The sequence below is a fragment of the Hemitrygon akajei genome, chromosome 29 (genome assembly GCF_048418815.1).
Source record: "Hemitrygon akajei chromosome 29, sHemAka1.3, whole genome shotgun sequence".
Classification (NCBI taxonomy): Eukaryota; Metazoa; Chordata; class Chondrichthyes; order Myliobatiformes; family Dasyatidae; genus Hemitrygon; species Hemitrygon akajei.
The window spans coordinates 4,931,680-4,951,614 of NC_133152.1; positions in this window are offsets into that span (position 1 = coordinate 4,931,680).

Genomic DNA, 19,935 nt, shown 5'->3' on the forward strand with positions numbered 1-19,935 from the left:
ACTAGCAGTATTGTAAAGAAACTGCTGGCAATGACCTTTTAAACTTTAGGCATTAGATAAAACTTCATCTTTCAACTAAACTACGTCATCACGCAGTGGCATGAAGTCAACATGGCAAATCCAGCCACGAACTGCCCCACCCCACAGTGTGGGGTCCTCCTCTTATACCCTGTAAAAAAAAACCTGTCACATGATCTCTACTGGCGGGAAAATGACGTCACTCCACCATCACAAGACCATTACCTCAAGTCCAGTATAGCTTCAACTCCAGTCACGTGACAAGGGTACCACTGTCACGTGTCATGAGTACATAACAAATTCAATTAATTGGATTGTATTGTGCTTTCTTGAGTAGTGCACAGTTGGGCAAATTGCCACACTTGAAGATGAAATGCTTTTTTAGAACTTCCATTTGGATTCTTTTTGTCCAGTGTTGAGTGCTGCATTGTGTTGTGTTCTCAGGTGTTTCCTTGCATTGTAATGCTTGAGTATCATGCACAAAATGCTGAATCAACTCTGCAAATCAGGCAGTATCACTGGACAGAAATAACCAACATTCAGAGTTGAAACCATTCATCAGGATTCACAACTCACTAACCTTAACCCTAATCCATATGCTTTTTGGGAGGAAGCCGGAGCAACAGGAGAAAATCCACACATCACAAGGAGAATATACAAACTCCTTACAGATAGCAGTAGAAATTGAACCCTGATCACTGATCGATGGGTCTGTAAAGCATTGTGCTAACTCATGTATTGCTGTGCTGCCTAACATTCCATTAGGTAGGACTTGTCCTTTTAGTTGATAGCGATAAATAAAATTTCGAATGACCTTCTCAACTACTATATGACAAGCATAATTATTGGGTTGCTGCAATTTTAGGGATGGAAGAATCTTAAATATGTACCGTAGTACCCTTTATTAACCAGCTGCAGTGTTTGCCCTTTAGCAAGCTGCACTAAATGGCAGAACTGCATCATAGTAAGTATTTATAGATTATTGCATCCAGAATGAAGAAGTGCATGAGGATAAGGGAAACAGATAAAATTAATTAAAGCAGTAAGAACAATATTGTTTATTTTTTGAATTATAGTCTTTCCTGATGAAAATTATTTTCATTGTGATTAGCTATTAACACTAACATGGCACTAAATCATATTTTCTGAGAAGAATCAAGGTGGAGAAAATTAGGGTGGAATTTTTTCTACAATATGAGGGAAAAGAATGCAAAATGGGATCTCTGAAACAATTTTTTCTATTAAACTGATTTTTTCATTATGCTCTGTCATGACTTGGTTCCATTCAAGTTTCATTAGTTCTGCCTTAGTGCCTTCCACAGGTGGGTTGAGTGGAGCTTTATGGAGCAGATGGTGAGCAAATCTGTTGCTCATGAACTCCATATGCTCCCACTGTATGCCCTCCAGAGTCTACACTTCCCTGTATCCCTTCTTCATTTTTGGCTGCCAATGCCCCAGGGTTTTGCACGAGTCCAGGAAGACGTTACTTTGTTTTGAAGACCCCGCTACCATGTTTTCACTGTCAGGTATGTTTGCAACTGGAGTTGGTGTCCTCAATACTAGTACATTTCCTCAAACATGAGGAAATCTGCAGACACTGGAAATTCAAGCAACACACAAAAAATGCTCGTGGAAAGCAGCAGGCCAGGCAGCAACTACAGGAAGAAGTACAGTTGACGTTTTGGGCCGAGATGTCTGGTGCTCCTGATGAGAGTCCTGACAAAGGGTCTCGGCCCGAAACGTCGATTGTACTTCTTCCTGTACATGCTGCCTGGCCTGCTGTGTTCCACCAGCATTTTGTGTGTGTTGCTAGTATATCTCCTGCTTCCATTAAATTCATCAGGTGCACCAGAAAGAAGTATGTAAACATATAAGCAAAAGTGAAATTAAATCCACTTAGTTATTAATAACCTAAGAAAAATGTATTTCAGAGATCCCATTTTGCATTCTTTTCCCTTATATTGTAGAAAAAACTCCACCCTGATTTTCTTCACCTTGATTCTTCTCAGAAAATGTGAATTAGTGCCATGTTGGTGTTAACGAACTCCCTTGGGGAGCAACAGTGGCAATGAGTCTGGCCCTGCGGCTCAGAAGGGGAGGGAACTGAAGAGGATGGCAGCAGTAATAGGGGATTCCATAGTCAGGGGGACAGATAGGCAATTCTGTGGACGCGAAAAGGGAACATGGTTGATAGTTTGCCTCCCAGTTGCCATGATCCGCAATGTTTCCAAATGTGTCCACAATATTCTGACAAGGGAAGGTGAGCAGTCAGAAGTCATGTTAGATATTGGTACCAACGGTATAGGTAGAAAAAGGGAGGACATCCTGAAAAGAATACAGTGAGTTAGGAAGGAAGCCGAGATGCATGACTTCAAGGGTAGGATTCTCAGGATAGAATGAGGTGGCAGATAAATGTGTGGCTGAAGAATTGGAGCAGGGGGCAGGGATTTATATTTCTGGATCATTGGGACCTCTTCTGGGGCAGGTGGGACCTGTACAAAAGGGTCAGATTGCACTTGAATCTGAGGGGTCCAATATTCAAGAGCTGTTGAAAGTGATTTAAACTAATATGGCAGGGGGGATGGGGTATGACAGAGCTGAAGATGAGCCAGCAGGGTTACAAGCAGATGATGATTGTAACATGAATGTAAGGAAGGACAAGTCAATGACTGGGTACAAATGCAGACAGAACAAAGAGTTAAATTGTACCACAGAGGCAAAATTGAAAACGGCAAAGAATGCAGGACTGAAGGCGTACTTAAATGCGTGTAGCATTTGGAAAAAGATGGATGAACTCGTGGCGCAATTAGAGATTGGTGGGTCTGACTCACTGAGTCGTGTCTGACAGAAGGCCACAGTTGGGAGCTTAACATCAAAGGATATACTTTGTATCGAAAGGACCATGCAGGAAGGCACAGGTGGCGGTGTGGCCCTGTTGGTAAGAGATGGAATTACATCTTTAGAAACAGGTGACAGAGGGTCAAAGAATGTAGAATTTTTATGGGTGGAGTACAGTAACTGCAAGGGTAAAAAATTCATTATGGGAATCATATATAGTAACCAAAATGTGGGGGTGAGACTGCAAAGGAAGCTGGAAAAGGCATTGTAATAAGGGTAATGACACAATTGTAATGGGGTCTTCAGTATGCAAGAGTGTTAGGAAAATCTGCTTGGTGTCAGATTGCAAGAGAGAGACTTTATTGCATGCCTATGAGATGGCTTTTTAGAGCAGTTTGTACTTGAGCCTACTCGGGGAAAGGCTGTCGTAGATTGGGTGTTGTGTAATAACCCAGCTCTTATTAGGGAGCTTAATGTAAAGGAACCATACTGCAGTTTGAGAGGGAGAAGCATACATAAGTCACACATATCAGTATCACAATGGAATAAAGGAAATTACAGAGGCATGAGAGAGGAGCTTGCCCAAGTGGATTGGAGGAGGATACTGGCGAAGATGATGGCAGAGGAGAAATGGTTGAAGCTTCTGCGAATAGATCACAAGACACAAGATAGATTTGTCCCACTGAGGAAGAAGATTTCAAATGGCAGGGGTATGCTGACAAGGGAAGTTAAGGACTGCAAAAAAGTGGAAAGGGCATATAAGGTAGCAAAGGTGAGTGGAAAGTTGGATGATTAGAAAGCTTTTAAAATCCAACAAAATCCATTTTAAAAAGCGATAAGAAGGAAAAAAATGAAATATGAAGGCAAACTAGCCAACAATATAAAGCAGGATACTAAAAGTTTTTCAGTTACATAAACAGTGTAAGGGAGGTGATAGTTGATATTGAACCACTGGAAAATGATGTTGGTAGCAACAGGGGACAAAGAAATGGCAGATGAACTTAATGGGTACTTTGCATCAGTCTTCACTGTGGAAGACACTAACAGTGTGCCAGAGGTCCGTGAGTATCAGGGAGCAGGAGTGTATGACATTGCTATTGCAAAGGAAAAGGTTTTTTAAAAATTCATTCATTTACTCGATGTGGGCGTCGCCGGCTAAGCCACCATTATTGCCCATCCCTAGTTGCCCTTGAGAAGGTGGTGATGAGCTGCCTTCTTGAACCACTGCAGTCCCTGTGGTGTAGGTACGCTGCTTTTAGGGAAGGACTTCCATGATTTTGACCCAGCAACAATGTAGGAACGGGGATATGTTTCCAAGTCAGGATGGAGAATGACTCGGAAGGGGATTTAAAAGTGCTGGTGTTCCCAGGTATCTGCTGTCCATCTAGATAGCAGTGGTCATGGGTCTAGAAGGTGCTGCCTTAGAAACATTGGTGTATTGTTGCAGTCCATCTTGCAGACAGCTGCAACTGTCCATCGATGGTGGATGCTTGTGGAAGGGGTACCAATCAAGTGGGCTGCCTTGTACTGGATGGTGCAAGCTTCTTGAGTGTTGATGGAGCTGCACTCATCCAGGCGAGTGGTGAGTATTCCATTACACACCTGACCTGAGCCCTGTAGATGGTGGACAGGCTTTGGGGAGTCAAGAGGTGAGTTACATGCTGCAGGATTCCTAGCCTTTGACCTGCTGTGATAGCCACAGTGTTTATATGGCTAGTGTGAGGTAAGCTCAAAAGTCTTAAGACACCTGGACCAGATGGACTACATCCTAGAATACTGAGAGAGGTTGCTGAAGAGATTATGGATGCCTTAGTCATGACCTTTCAAGAATCACTTGATTCTGGCATGGTCCTGGAGGACGGGAAAATTGCAAATGTCACTCCACTCTTTAAGAAGGGAGGAAGGCAAACGAAAAGAAATTATAGGCCAGTTCGCCTTCCCTCTGTGTTTGGGGAAGTATTGGAGTCTAGTATTAACGATGAGGTTTTGTGGTACTTGGAAACTAATGATGAGGTCAAAGTCAGCATGTCTGTATAAAGAGAAATCCTGCCTGACAAATCTTTATAGTTCTTCGAAGAAGCCTCAAGCAGGGTGGAAAAAGGAGAGTCAGTGGATGTTATTTACTTGGATTTTCAGAAGGCATTTGATAAGGTGCCACACACAAGGCTGCTTAACAAGAAAATGTCCTATGGCGTTACAGGAAAGACCTTGGTACGGATAGAGGAATGGCTGATTGGCAGGAGGCAGCAAGGGGGAATAAAGGGGGCCTTTTCTGGTTGGCTGCCAGAGACTCGAGGTGTTCCTCAGGGTTCACTATTGGGACGGCTACTTTTCACATTGTTTGTCAATGATTTAGATAATGGAATTAATGGCTTTGTAGCAATGTTTGCAGATGATACAATGTTTACAGGTGGAGGGGAAAATAATGCTGAATAACCAATGCGATTGCAGCAGGACTTAGACAAATTGGAAGAATGGGCAAAAAAGTGCTAGAAGGAATACAGTGTTGGGAAAAGTACAATTATGCATTTTGGTAAAAGGAACAATAATGCGGACTATGATCTGAATGGGGAGAATGTTCAAACATCAGAGGTGCAGAGGGACTTAAAAGTCCTCCTGCAAGACTCCCAGAAGGTTAATTTACAGGTTGAGTCTGTGTTAAAGAAGGCAAATGCAATGTTGGGATTTATTTCAAGAGGAATTGAATATAAAAGCAAAGAGGTGATGCTGAAGCTTTATAAGACTCTAGCCAGGTGACACTGGAGTATTCTCAACGGTTTTAGACCAGTAGACCATAAGACATAGGAGCAGAATTAGGCCATTTAGCCCATCAAATCTGCTCCAACATTCAATCATGGCTGATGCTTTTTTCCCCTCTTCAACCCCACTCCCAGCCTTCTCCCCATAACCTTTGATGCCGTGTCCAATCAAGAACCTATCAATCTCAACCTTAAATACACCCAACAACCTGGCCGCCACAGCTGTGTGTGGTACCAAATTCCAAATTCACCACCCTCTGGCTAAAGAAATTTCTCCGCATCTATGTTTTAAATGGATGACCCTCTATCCTGAGGCTGTGCCCTCTTGTCCTAGTTTTCCCCACCATGGGAAACATCCTTCCCACATCTACTCCGTCTAGGCCTTTCAATATTTGAAAGGTTTCAATGAGATCCCCCCCATCCTTCTAAATTCTAGCGAGTTCTATGTATGGTAACCCTTTCATTCTCAGGATTATCCTTGTGAACCGCCTTTGGATCCTGTCTAATGCCAGCACATCTTTTCTTAGATAAGGAGTCCAAAGCTGTTCACAGTACTCAAGGTGAGGCCTCACCAGCGCCTTATAAAGCCTCAGCATCACACCCCTGCTCTTGTATTCTAGATCTTTTGGAATGAATGCAAACATTGCATTTGCCTTCCTCACCACCAACTTTACCTGCTAGTTCTTGGTCGCTGCCATCTTGCCTGCCCGCCTCATGCGAGGCATGAGGGCAGCCATCTTTGTCGGCGCCACCTCGCCTCACCTCCGACCCACGGGTGCTTACCAGGCACCAAGATGGCGGTTCAACTCTGGCCTCCGTGACCAGCTCCACGCCAGTTCGCAAGGTCAATGATGGACATCCTGGTGGAGGGGCACAGGACTAGCTGCCTGTTTGACACGGGCAGCACTGAGAGTTTTATTGACCCAGACATGGTGCAACGCTGCGGACTCGTGACACGGCCGGTAAGCCAGAGGGTCAGCAGGGCTTCTGGATCGCATTCCACAGACATCTGGGGGGGTTGTGTAGTGACATTGGTGGTGCAGGGCACAGAATATCGGGACTTTGCGTTACTGGTCATGCCTCAACTGTGCGCGCCTGTGCTATTGGGGCTCGACTTCCAGAGCCACCTGAAAAGTGTGACAATGGAGTATCACTGGCCCCTCCCACCAGTCACTGTCAGAAATCCTCAGTTTTGTGGGACTTCGTCATATACCCCGCTACTAACCACACACACACACCGACCAACACATCCCACCCAGCACCATGCCGACAGCTGCGCTACTGACACCACTTGCAGCCTCTCCACCCTCAAGATCCCTCCCCCACCGCTGTTCACCAACCTGACCCCCGACTGTAAACCTGTGGCAACTAAAAGCAGGAGGTACAGCGCGGGGGACAGGGCCTTCATTCAGTCGGAGATGCAGCAGCTGCTCAGGGAGGGGATCATTGAGCCAAGCACAAGTCCTTGGAGGGCCCAGGTGGTTGTTGTTCAGACCGGGCAGAAAAATAGGATGGTCATGGACTATAATCAAACCATCAATAGGTTCACGGAGCTTGACGCGTACCCCCTACCCCGTATTGCGGATATGGTCAATTAAATAGCTCAGTACGAGGTGTACTCGACCATAGACCTGAAATCCACTTACCATCAACTCCCCATCCGCCCAGAGGACTGCCCCTACACTGCCTTCGAGGTGGGCGGCAGGCTCTATCACTTCCTGCATGTCCCCTTCAGTGTCACGAATGGTGTCTCTGTCTTCCAGAGGGAAATAGACCGGATGGTGGTCCAGTGCCAACTGAAGGTCACGTTCCCATATCTGAATAACATCACCATCTGCGGTCACGACTGGCAGGATCACAACGCCAACCTCCAATGATTTTTCCAAGTGGCCAAAGCCCTGAACCTTACTTATAACAGGGACAAGTGCGTGTTTGGAATCACCTGACTCGCTATCCTTGGGTATGTCGTGGAGAACGGGGTCCACTGTGCGGAAGGCCACACTCTTAGCCCTTAGGTCAAAGGGATTGCCAGTCTCTCGATGGCAGGAGGTCCTCCCTGAGGCACTCCACTCCATCCGCTCCCTGTTATGTACGTCCACCAATGCCACCCCTCATGAGCGACTCTTTTCTTTTCCCAGGAAGTCTGCCACTGGGACCACCCTACCAGCTTGGCTGACATCCCCAGGGCCAGTGCTGCTCCAGAAACATGCGAGGAGCAATAAATACTCCCTGATGGTCGAGAGGGTTCACCTACTGCATGTGAACCCCCAGTATGCCTACGTGGTCTTACCTGATGGGCGGAAGACACGGTCTCCGTCCGCGACCTGGCGCCCGCAGGAGCACCAGACCCCTACCCCGAACACTCCACGGTGACTCTGAACCCCGTACCCACTGATGTATATACCCATGAGACACCAAGCCCTACACAGACTCCTCACGACACTCCCATACCGGGCGCCACGCACACGCATGAGGGGTTACTGATGCCTAACGGGCTGGCACCTCAAGTCAGGCCGGAGCCAGCACAACCACCGTCACCGGTGCAATCACTGCCAGTGCTACGTAGATCGCAGCGACAGACTCGACCACCTGATAGACTTAACCTGTAAACATACTTGTAAGAAACTTCGCCCCGTGGGGACTCTCTTTTAAAACAAAGGAGGGGTGAATGTGGTAAACTATGTATACCTGTCTGGACATGCCCCTCTGCTGACTGCTCCTGTGGCTCCTCCCACAGACCCCTGTAGAAAGGCGATTGGAGGCACTGCTCCTCCCTCAGTCTCCGAGATGCTGTTCTCCGTTTTGCTGCTAATAAAAGCCTATCGTTCGCCTCCCGTCTCCGAGAGTTATTGATGGTGCATCCGCTATCCACTTTGGTGGCATGAACAGGAAGGCAGATTACTATCTAAATGGAGTCAAGTTAGGAAAAGGGGATACAACGAGATCTTGGTGTTTTTGTACATCAGTCACTGAAAGTAAGCAAGCAGGTACAGCAGGCAGTGGAGAAAGCTAATGGCATGCTGGCCTTTATAACAAGAGGAATTGAGTATAGGAGTAAAGAGGTACTTCCACAGTTGTACAGGGTCCTGGTGAGACCCCACCTGGAGTATTGTGTGCAGTTTTGGTCTCCAAATTTAAAGAAGGACATTCTTGCTATTGAGGGAGTGCAGTGTAGGTTCACAAGGTTAATTCCCAGAATGGCGGGACTGTCATATGTCGAAAGATTGGAGCGACTGGGCTTGTATACACTGGAATTTAGAAGGATGAGAGGGGATCTGATTGAAACATATAAAATTATTAAGGGATTGGACACGCTGGAGACAGGAAGCATGCTCCCGCTGATGGGTGAGTCCAGAACTAGAGGCCACAGTTTAAGAATAAGGGGTAGGCCATTTAGAACAGAGATGTGGAAAAACTTTTTCACCCAGAGAGTGGTGGATATGTGGAATGCTCTGCCCCAGAAGGCGGTGGAGTCCAAGTCTCTGGATGCTTTCAAGAGAGAGTTAGATAGAGCTCTTATAGATAGCAGGGTCAAGGGATATGGGGAGAGGGCAGGAACAGGGTACTGATTGTGTATGATCAGCCATGATCACATTGAATGGTGGTGCTGGCTAGAAGGGCCGAAGGGCCTACTCCTGCACCTACTGTCTATTGTCTATTGTCTATTACCATGGGATCACAGAGATTCCTGCTGGCTGCTTCAATTTCCTGCCCCATATAGATTGGCAGGTGATCAGACACTGTAAATTAAACATGTGTTGGTGAGTGGCTTGTTGAAGAGAAAATAAGGAGAAAAAAATTACTGCATTTAAGTTAAGCCCAACTGGGAACTTTTGGTGGAATTTTCTTTGGTAAACATTGCAACAAAGGATGATTGGTTCAGTAATAACATGGACAGCACATTACAAGTCATGCAGCTGCTGCACAACTTCAGAACATGGCCTCATTTCTGATTCTGAGGGCTGTCTGTGTTTGTATATTCTCCACGTGAATATGAGTTTGCCAGACTGTTGTGGTTACTTCCTACCTTCCAACAATAATTGTGCGTTAGTCGTTTCTAAAAATTGTCTGAAAGTGTGTGGGTTTCAGGAGAACTTGGGAGTTGATTTGCAAGTAAGAGAAACTAGTTACACAGTATTGAGGAATTGAAACTGCAGCGTGATGGCCTTTGACACATATGGGGGAATGAGGAAGTGGTAGCGAGGAACTACAGGGAGGTGGTCACCCCTAGATTTCAGGAGAGAGATAAATGGTTAACTGTCAGGAGAAGGAAGGGAAATGTGCGGCCAGTACAACGTACACCTGAGGTCGTTGCCTTCAACAATAAGTAAACAACTTTAGGTACTGTTAGGGGAGCAACCTATCGGGGGGAGCACAGTGACCGTGTCTCTGGCACTGAGTCTGGTGCCTTGGCTCAGAAGAGCAGAGAGGTGAAGAAGACTGCGGTGTTGATAGGAAATTCCATACACAGAGGAGCAGAGAGATGAAGAGGACTGCGGTGTTGATAGGACATTCCATACACAGAGGAGCAGAGAGATGAAGAGGACTGTGGTGTTGATAGGAAATTCCATACACAGAGGAGCAGAGAGATGAAGAGGACTGCGGTGTTGATAGGACATTCCATACACAGAGGTGCAGAGAGATGAAGAGGACTGCGGTGTTGATAGGACATTCCATACACAGAGGAGCAGAGAGATGAAGAGGACTGCGGTGTTGATAGGACATTCCATACACAGAGGAGCAGAGAGATGAAGAGGACTGCGGTGTTGATAGGACATTCCATACACAGAGGAGCAGAGAGATGAAGAGGACTGCGGTGTTGATAGGAAATTCCATACACAGAGGAGCAGAGAGATGAAGAGGACTGTGGTGTTGATAGGAAATTCCATACACAGAGGAGCAGAGAGATGAAGAGGACTGCGGTGTTGATAGGACATTCCATACACAGAGGAGCAGAGAGATGAAGAGGACTGCGGTGTTGATAGGACATTCCATACACAGAGGAGCAGAGAGATGAAGAGGACTGCAGTGTTGATAGGAAATTCCATACACAGAGGAGCAGAGAGATGAAGAGGACTGCGGTGTTGATAGGAAATTCCATACACAGAGGAGCAGAGAGATGAAGAGGACTGCGGTGTTGATAGGACATTCCATACACAGAGGAGCAGAGAGATGAAGAGGACTGCGGTGTTGATAGGACATTCCATACACAGAGGAGCAGAGAGATGAAGAGGACTGCGGTGTTGATAGGACATTCCATACACAGAGGAGCAGAGAGATGAAGAGGACTGCGGTGTTGATAGGACATTCCATACACAGAGGAGCAGAGAGATGAAGAGGACTGCGGTGTTGATAGGACATTCCATACACAGTGGAGCAGAGAGATGAAGAGGACTGCGGTGTTGATAGGACATTCCATACACAGAGGAGCAGAGAGATGAAGAGGACTGCGGTGTTGATAGGACATTCCATACACAGAGGAGCAGAGAGATGAAGAGGACTGCGGTGTTGATAGGACATTCCATACACAGAGGAGCAGAGAGATGAAGAGGACTGCGGTGTTGATAGGACATTCCATACACAGAGGAGCAGAGATGAGATGAAGAGGACTGCGGTGTTGATAGGACATTCCATACACAGAGGAGCAGAGATGAGATGAAGAGGACTGCGGTGTTGATAGGACATTCCATACACAGAGGAGCAGAGAGATGAAGAGGACTGTGGTGTTGATAGGACATTCCATACACAGAGGAGCAGAGAGATGAAGAGGACTGTGGTGTTGATAGGACATTCCATACACAGTGGAGCAGAGAGATGAAGAGGACTGCGATGTTGATAGGACATTCCATACACAGAGGAGTAGAGAGATGAAGAGGACTGCAGTGTTGATAGGACATTCCATACACAGAGGAGCAGAGAGATGAAGAGGACTGCGGTGTTGATAGGACATTCCATACACAGAGGAGCAGAGATGAGATGAAGAGGACTGCGGTGTTGATAGGACATTCCATACACAGAGGAGCAGAGATGAGATGAAGAGGACTGCGGTGTTGATAGGACATTCCATACACAGAGGAGCAGAGAGATGAAGAGGACTGTGGTGTTGATAGGACATTCCATACACAGAGGAGCAGAGAGATGAAGAGGACTGTGGTGTTGATAGGACATTCCATACACAGTGGAGCAGAGAGATGAAGAGGACTGCGATGTTGATAGGACATTCCATACACAGAGGAGTAGAGAGATGAAGAGGACTGCAGTGTTGATAGGACATTCCATACACAGAGGAGCAGAGAGATGAAGAGGACTGTGGTGTTGATAGGACATTCCATACACAGAGGAGCAGAGAGATGAAGAGGACTGTGGTGTTGATAGGACATTCCATACACAGTGGAGCAGAGAGATGAAGAGGACTGCGATGTTGATAGGACATTCCATACACAGAGGAGCAGAGATGAGATGAAGAGGACTGTGGTGTTGATAGGAAATTCCATACACAGAGGAGCAGAGAGATGAAGAGGACTGCGGTGTTGATAGGACATTCCATACACAGAGGAGCAGAGAGATGAAGAGGACTGCGGTGTTGATAGGACATTCCATACACAGAGGAGTAGAGAGATGAAGAGGACTGCGATGTTGATAGGACATTCCATACACAGAGGAGTAGAGAGATGAAGAGGACTGCAGTGTTGATAGGACATTCCATACACAGAGGAGCAGAGATGAGATGAAGAGGACTGCGGTGTTGATAGGACATTCCATACACAGAGGAGCAGAGAGATGAAGAGGACTGTGGTGTTGATAGGACATTCCATACACAGAGGAGCAGAGAGATGAAAAGGACTGTGGTGTTGATAGGACATTCCATACACAGAGGAGCAGAGAGATGAAGAGGACTGTGGTGTTGATAGGACATTCCATACACAGAGGAGCAGAGAGATGAAGAGGACTGTGGTGTTGATAGGACATTCCATACACAGAGGAGCAGAGAGATGAAGAGGACTGTGGTGTTGATAGGACATTCCATACACAGAGGAGCAGAGAGATGAAGAGGACTGTGGTGTTGATAGGACATTCCATACACAGAGGAGCAGAGAGATGAAGAGGACTGTGGTGTTGATAGGACATTCCATACACAGAGGAGCAGAGAGATGAAGAGGACTGCGGTGTTGATAGGACATTCCATACACAGAGGAGCAGAGATGAGATTCTGTGTGCACAATAGGGACATCCGGGTGGTACATTGCCTTCCTACTGCCAGGGTCAGGGATGTCTCAGATAGGGTCCATGGCATTCTCAAGGGTGAGGCTGTGTAGCCAGAAGTCTTGGTGCATATTGGCACCAAAGAAATAGGTAGACAAGGTAAGGAGCTCCTGAAGAGAGATTTTAGGTTGCTAAGTGGAAAGCTGAAAAACAGGACCTCCAGGGTAGTAATCTCTGGATTGCTGCTTGTGCCACATGCCAGTGAGGGTTAAAAAAAAAGATGATTTGGCTGGCAAATGCTTGGCTGAGGAACTGGTGCAGAAGGCAAGGGTTTAGATTTATGAATCATTGGGAACTCTTCTGTGGAAGGTATGACCTATACAAAAGTTATACTTAAACCCGAGGGAGGGGGGGTCCAATATCCTTGTGGGCAGATTTGCCAGGGGTTTAAATTAATTTGATAGGGGTACGGGAACCAGAGTGATAATGCCAAGGATGAGGTAATTGGTTTACAAACAAAGGCAATTTGTAATAAGACTCCTAGCAAGGAATCCTTAGCTGTTGACAGGGCAGAATTGTAATCAGCAAGATGAGTTGCAAAGTAAAAGACAGACAGAATCAAAACTGTTAATACAGGACTGAAGATGTTATACTTGAATGCGTGCAGTATACAGAATAAGGTAGAATAGATGAACTTGTAGCACAGTTATAGACCGACAAGTATGATTTTTTAGGCATCACTGAATCATGGCTGAAAGAAGGTTATAGCTGTGTGCTTAATGTACAAGGATATACATTGTATCAAAAGGACAGGGAGGAAGGTAGCAGGGAAACAGGTGACATAGTGTTGGAAGGTGCTGAATCACTGTGCGTAGAGCTAATGAACTGCAAGGGTAAGAAGACCCTGAAGAGAGACCCCCAAACAGCAGTAAGGACTTGGTCTAGAAATTACAATTACAAAGGAGATAGAAAATGCCTGCCAAAGGGGCAATGGTACAATAGTCATGGGGGATTTCAATATGCAGCTAGATTACAAAAATCAGGTTGGCGCTGGAATCCAAGAGGAAGAAATTTCTAGAATACCAACAAAATGGCTTTTTGAGCAGCTCATGGATAAGCCCATTAGGAGACCAGCTATTCTGGATTAGGTGTTGGGAAATCAACCAAAATTGATTAGAGGGCTTAAGGTAAAAGAAACCTTGGGGCAAGTGATCATAATATGATTGAATTCACCCTGAAATATGAAAAGCAGAAGCTAAAGTCAAATGTATCATTATTACAGTGGAGCACAGAGGCATGAGAGAGAAGCTGTCCAAACTTGATTGGAAAAGAACACTGGCAGGGATGATGGCAGGACAACAATGGCTGAAATTTCTGGAAGCAATTTGGAAGGCACAGGATATATACATTGCAAAAAAGAAGTATTCTAAAGGCAAATGCACAACCGTGGTTAACAAGAGAAGTCAAAGCCAACATAAATGTCAAAGAGAGAAATAATTCATAATAGAGCAAAAAATCATGATAAGTTAGAGAATTGGGAAGCCTTTAAAAACCAACAGAAGGCAACTAAAAAGTCATTAACAAAGAAAAGGTGGATAATGAAAGTAAGCTAGCCAATAATATTGAAGAGGGTAACAAAAGTTTCTTCAAATATATAAAGTGTAAAAGAGAGGTGAGAGTGAACATCGGAACACTGAAAAATGATGCTGGAGAAGTAATAATGGGGGACAAGGAAATGGCAAACAGAATAAGCATTTTGCATCATTCTTCACTGTGGCAGATGCTAGCAGTATGGTGGAAGTTCCAGACTGTTGGGGGTCAGAAGTGGTGAAGTTGTGGGAAACTGAAAAGTCTGAAGGTAGATAAATCACCAGGACTAGATGGTGTAAACACCAGGGTTCTGAAACAGCTGGCTGAAGAGATTGTGGAGGTGTTAGTGAAGTGTATGGATCTATTTCTCTCAGCACTGACATCCCCCCACCCTTAGCACTATGTATTGATCTCTTGTCTGTGCAAGCGCTGATGTCTACTCATGCACATTGTTCGCCCTCTCCCACATATGTGCTTTTATTTAATCGATATGTAGTTGCGCGCAGGCACAACAAATTTGCAACAAGTATGAACATGGATGGCAGAAAATATCACACACTGCACCGACAGTTATGGGACAAAACAGCTAGAGTTAAACAGCACAAGAAAGCTGAAGGACCTCTGAGTAACACTGAATTTAAAGTGAAAATAACGAGGTGATGGTGTAAAGTCGGGGAAGTTTATGAACTTGATAGCACTAATGGGCCACACCCATTGTCCTGGTGATCAAGAAAGGGAAAGCCAGTGCTGTTAGCATATATGGGGGTTTCAAGGTGAGCATCAACCCAGTTGGTGCTGAGCGGAATAATGGATCAGCCATGATGAAATGGCAGAACGTACTCAATGGGATGAATGGCCTAATTCTGCTCCTAGAACTTATGGTATTATGGTCTAAATAAGTGGGATTTTGCTCTAAGGATGAGACTTTAGCCAAGCAATTTCTCCTCAGGATGGTGAGACTAGAACTAGAGATCTTAGGTTTAGGGTGAAAGATTAATATTCAAGGTGAACTTGAGAAGATACTTCTTCACTCAGATGTTGCTGTGATTGGAGGCAAGTTGCCAGTGGAAGTGGTAGATGCAGATTCAATTGTAACACTTAAGAGAATTTTGTGTAGAAACATGCATGAGAAAAGTATGGAGGACTATCATCTGAGTGGGGTGCCTGTGGATGGCAGAAGACCTGTCTGCACAGACTAAATGGGCCAAAGAGTTTGCTTCTGTGTTGTAATGCTCTCTATGACTGTATGACTCGATTCACTCCCTCCTTAGAACTGCAGCCCTCCATTCCAAGTCACAGCCTGTTGAATCTCTTTTATACTCTATTATTGTCTCATTCTGCTGGTAACTGGAAACCTACTTCTAAAATATCTAAAAGTTGTCCATAGTGCTTTTACTTTGCAGAAATTATATTGAAAATCTGAATTTTCTAAAAAAAAGCCATATTTGTCTGGGTGCTCTTTATTTTTCTTTGTTCTTCTTCAGTATATTCACAGATTGTTTGGCTACATCACCCTCAGTGCATTTAACATTAGTTCTGTTTGTAACTGCTTGATCTCAGCTGGTATTACAATGAGGATTACCTTCAAAATGCAATAATAGTTCAAAGGTCAAAAGTTTAAATTAAATCTATTATCAAACTATATATGTGTCACCTTTGAGATTCGTTTTCTTGCAGGCACTCACCGAACAAAGAAATAGAATAGAATCACTCAAAGACTGACAAGCAACCTATGAAGACAAACTGTGCAAATACAATAGAGAGATTGATAGGCAAATCTATAGGTAAGTAATAAATAAATCAAACATAAGTTGTAAAGTCTTTGAAAGTGGATAGTGGAGGTGATAGTGCATATGTTGTGCAGTCAGTTCAGAGCTGAGGTGAGTGGAGTTATCCACACTCATTCAGGGATCTGATGGTTGAAGGGTAATAACTGTCCCTGAACCTTGTGGTGTGGGACTCAAGGCTACTGTACCTTCTTCCCAACTACAACAGTGAGAAAAGAGCATGGCTTGGATGATGGAGGTCCTTGATGATGGATGCTGCTTTCTTGTGACAATGTTCCCTGTAAATGTGCTCATTGTAGGAAGAGCTTTGCCCTTCCTACCCATACAAATGTTTGTTTTTCTGTCTTATATGTATTGTTTCTCTCTTCAACATTTCCACATTATCACTGAATTGGTTAATTAATAGTCAGGTGAACAACACCCTTTCAGCAACTTAACCAAATACAGAACGGTGCACTGATTTCTGGTCAGTTAATTCCAAATAACAATTCCTGCAAATAATTGCAAAATTGGCCAAAATTTAGCATGAAATCGCAATATGCTAGTTTATTGGAAGGAGTACTAAGAGATAGGATCTACAAGTATTTAGATAGACAGGGACTTATTAGGGAGAGTCAACATGGCTTTGTGCATGGTAGGTCATGTTTAACAAATCTGTTAGAGTTTTTCGAGGAGGTTACCAGGAAAGTGGATGAAGGGAAGGCAGTGAATGTTATCTACGTGGACTTCAGTAAGGCCTTTGACAAGGTCCCGCATGGGAAGTTAGTTAGGAAGATTCAGTTGCTAGGTGTACGTAGTGAGGTAGTAAATTGGATTAGACACTGGCTCAATGGGAGAAGTCAGAGAGTGGTAGTGGAAGATTGCTTCTCTGAGTGGAGGCCTGTGACTAGTGGTGTGCCACAGGGATCAGTGCTGGGGCCATTGTTATTTGTCATCTATATCAATGATCTGGATGATAATGTGGTAAATTGGATCGGCAAATTTGCTGATGATACAAAGATTGGAGGTGTCGTGGACAGTGAGGGAGGTTTTCAATGCTTGAAGAGGGATCTGGACAAGCTGCAAAAATGGGCTGAAAAATGGCAGATGGAGTTTATTACAGACAAGTGTGAGGTATTGCACTTTGGAAGGAAAAACCAAGGTAGAACACAAAGAGAGCTTTTGGTACATGGGTCTTTATAAATCAAAGTACTGAGTATAAGAGTTGGAATATTATGGTGAGGTTGTATAAGGCATTGGTGAGGCCAAATCTGGAGTATTGTGTGCAGTTTTGGTCATCAAATTACAGGAAGGATATTAATAAGGTTGAAAGAGTGTAGAGAAGGTTTACAAGGATGTTACCGGGACTTGAGAATTATCAGCACTCATCAATTTGAAAATAAGACTCCACTGACCTGCTCAAGATATATGGTTTGCAAGGTGATGTGACCATGAGACATTGTTATATGGATCATTCAAAGTGAAAGCAATGGGATTATGTTAAATGGCCACAGCAAAGCTGACTTATTTTGCACCATTGTGATCAAGTTCAGGGAAGCTTGCAAACCAGACTGATTTTGTCATTTAGTACATCAGACATGGTCACAGACATACTTACATTATCAATTAAATACATATATTTGTGTACTCAAAGAATCCGACTTTATAACACAATTTTGGATGTCTGGATTCTCTGTCTTCAGAAGCTTCCATCCTAGTGAATTAATTTGTCCCAGTTAAGGCGTTTGAACATTCAGAAGTGTCTCATCAGTTACAGTGTTCTGCCATGGGTAGGTATGTGACTCAATGGTACTGTTTATCAGACATAAAATATCAAGCTTAACATAATCATAACTATTATACTATATTGAATCACATGCTAATACCTTTGTTCTTAAGAGTCTAAAACTTGATTTACTTTGAGTTTGGGAAGATTGTGCTGAGAGGATTGCGAGGAGAGTGTCTGTTGTGATGGATAAAGACCTTTTACATCAACCAGCTGGTATCGGAACTGATCATTTCCATTAGTCACTCAGCTGTCACCTAGGCTCAGTTTTGTTAAATCCTGCTGCTGCAGAAAATACTCTCACCTGCTTTTCTACTGCCATACAATCTGGAGAACAGGCTGCAGAAATTTAAACACAGATAATACACAAAAAAATAACATTTTCAAAGTTAATGATGCTCTTCGTTATATTTGGCTGCTAAGTGCTGAAAGTGGGTTTAATCTTGAGATACATTCATTTAAAAAGGAAAGTTATCATAGAATGGTTCACACAGACAAAGGTTAAAGGCAAAGGAAAAAATGAGTCAGAAACATCAATGGAGCGAAATTGGGACAATTATCTATAACAGAATGGTTGCAGCCAGTAGAGGATCTACTTCACATCTCCAGAGAACTAGGATCTGTCCTGACCCTGGTGCTATCTACCACAGGTAGATAGGGTCGTAAACAGAACTTTTGCAACATTGCCTTCATAAATCAAAGTATTAAGCACATCACCCTCCTGATGAAGGGTTTCAGCCCGAAACGTCGTTACTACCTCCTCCCATAGATGCTGTCTGGCCTGCTGAGTTCTGCCAGCATTTTGTGTTTTTATTAAGTACAGGAGTTGGGATGTTATATTGAAGCTGTGTAAGACATTGTTGAGACCTAATTTGGCATACTGTGTGAAGTTCTTACAGGAAAGACTTAAATCAGATTGAAAGAGTACAGGCGGAGCTTACAAGGATGTTGTTGGGACTTGTGCACCTGAGCTATAGGGAAAGGTTGAATAGGTTAGGATTTTATTCCCTGGAGTGTAGGAGAATGAGGTGAGATTTGACAGAGGTACACAAAATTATGAAGGTATAGAGTAAATGCAAGCAGGTTTTTTCCACTTAGGTTGGGTGAAGCTAAAACTAGAGGTCATGGGTTGAGGGTGAAAAGTGAAATATTTAAGGAGAACTTCTTCACTCAGAGCTCAGTGAGAGTGTGGAATGAGCTGACAGGAAAAGTGGTTTATGTGGGTTCAATTTCAACGTTTAAAGGAAGTTTGGAGAAGTACATGGATAGGAAGGGTATGAAGGTCTATGGTCCAGGTGCAACTATGCAGAATAACAGCCTGACACAGACCAGATGGTCTGAAGGGCTTGCTTCTGTGCTGTTGTGCTCAATGATACTGTAATGACATCTTACTTTTTTATGCTGAACCCCACTTTTACACAATTAATATCACTGAAAGCTACATGTTCATTCTTATCTTCCTCATGGTGACTTCACTGATGCTCAAACATGTTGTGCAGGGCGTATTTATGTAATTCCCTCTCCCTTGCTGAACAGGTTGGTGTTCAATAGAATCCAGCCCTGGCTCAAGGTAGTCATGCTCATCTGTTTCCAAATAGCCTGAGGAGGACGTAAACAATGTCTCCTATAGAGATAAAAATAAAAACTGCCTGAGGTACACTGCAGGTCAAGTGTCATCCATGGAGCAGATCAGAGTCAGTATTTGGGGTTGTTGACTTCTCTTTAGGACAAGCCTAACCTGGGTATTTTAGTTGTACTTCAAGTCTGTAGCATTGGCTGATTTCTGCTTTTTAATGACCAGTGCTGCAGCTGGGAACATCGAGGACAATCACACCTCCCCCTCCCCTCACATTCCAACTACAACTTGACAAAGACTTCCACTCTGAAAACAGTGTGCAGCTCTAGCACCTCTTCATTTCACTTCAGATATCCAGCACAATGCAGTATTTTTCAGTGCAAGTATTGTAAGTCAGGC